Raw genomic sequence first — 1,445 nt, 5'->3', positions numbered from 1 at the left:
ACATTTATAAGACATACTGTTACATACCCTGTCAAAAATATATCATTAGTAAGATTGTGTAAGTAACAGTTCTCTTGCTGATGGAAAGCAGGGGAATGACCCGAGAACGATGCGAATAATAATGAAAAGAAAGAAAGAAAGAAAACGGAAACTTTGTAGTATGGCTTTACGGGGGGGAAATCTACGGGCGACGCACGCTGACTTTGAACATGCATTGATGTATTGCAGAATTGGAACAGAAGAAAAATATTGCTGGGGATATACGTAATACCTAAGTTTCAGAAAATAGAAGTTAATTCTTGGGTTATTTGCTGTGAAGAAGAGACAGTAATTGTGCAAAATACTAAAATCTAGCTCCTAACAATCTTTGGTCTGTTTAAGATCCATTCGTAAGAGACAAAATGCATTAGATTCAGTGACAAACGAGACATATAATAGATTTTAATAACTAGAAATAAAATGCTACAAAAGATAATTAACCTATCCAAAGGTTATTATAACTTTCTCTCCAAGTTTGAACCCTTTTCTTCCATTCTCGACAAGCGCTGGTTATTAAGCTGTTTAATAACGTCTATTTTCTCCCATTCACATGTTGGTTCCTTCAATTCTGAAACATACGTGAACCAAACTGTGAAATTATTTTTGACCAGAATCTGAAATATTCATGGATGAAATCCTGAAAAAAAAAATGGACCAAGTACCTAGTACCCATGGGCATGCGACGTATTTTCGTGCAGCATTATTCCTACCCTGATAACAACTATTTTCTAAATGAATAAAGACTGGTGCTGAAGAAGGGAATTCGTGAGACTAAATGATTTCTTTGAAAGTCATTTCCTAATTTCGCCTTATGAAATTATCCATTACTATTTCTACCTTCTTTAGCATCTCTCCTTTGGGATATGGTAACACCACGGTGGCTTTCATACAACTGGTGTTCCTAAATCATAACACTTTAACAGTTACAACCAATCAGCTCATTGCTAAGTACATACCTTACGTCGAGAAATAGATGCCGTTCAACTGAGTTTCAACGGTGTTTAAAACAAGAAAAGTGGCAGTGTTTTGTATGTGCACGAGTTCGAGGCAGACAATGAGACCAGCACTTGCGATGGAGGTTCAAAGTCAGGCCAGTCGAGTAGGAACACTTGGCTGGCCTTCAGAGAGACGCCCAACTTTGTTCTTTGTTTTGTTTTATTTGTTTATGACTCCGAGTAAGAGCATGGCGTCAGGGGGGGTGTCGGCGTCTGTGGATTGCTGGCATTAGGTGTGGCACTGCCAAAGTTGACAGAGGCTCAGTTACAATCAAAGTCTTGAGAGACTGGCACTGTAATTGGGGCATCCACTGCAGCGTGACGCTTGGTGGCACTGTTTAGGAGCAATGCTGCCAGGTAGTGTACACTAATACATATACATAAGCAGCGTCTGTGCGAATAATAAGCAGA

General features: G+C 39.1%; 1 protein-coding gene across 1 annotated transcript in view; it reads right to left on the bottom strand.

The window, feature by feature from the left end:
* The window catches only part of LOC119593701, a 41,071-nt gene extending 39,940 nt beyond the window's left edge, over positions 1 to 1,131 (bottom strand). The window contains exon 1 of the mRNA XM_037942664.1: positions 996 to 1,131. The gene's annotated coding sequence lies outside the window, so the exon portion shown is untranslated. The remainder of the gene's footprint in view (positions 1 to 995) is intronic.
* Between the last annotated feature and the right edge of the window lie 314 nt (positions 1,132 to 1,445).

The sequence above is a fragment of the Penaeus monodon genome, chromosome 32 (assembly GCF_015228065.2).
Source record: "Penaeus monodon isolate SGIC_2016 chromosome 32, NSTDA_Pmon_1, whole genome shotgun sequence".
NCBI lineage: Eukaryota > Metazoa > Arthropoda > Malacostraca > Decapoda > Penaeidae > Penaeus > Penaeus monodon.
This window is presented reverse-complemented; position numbering and strand designations above follow the sequence as displayed.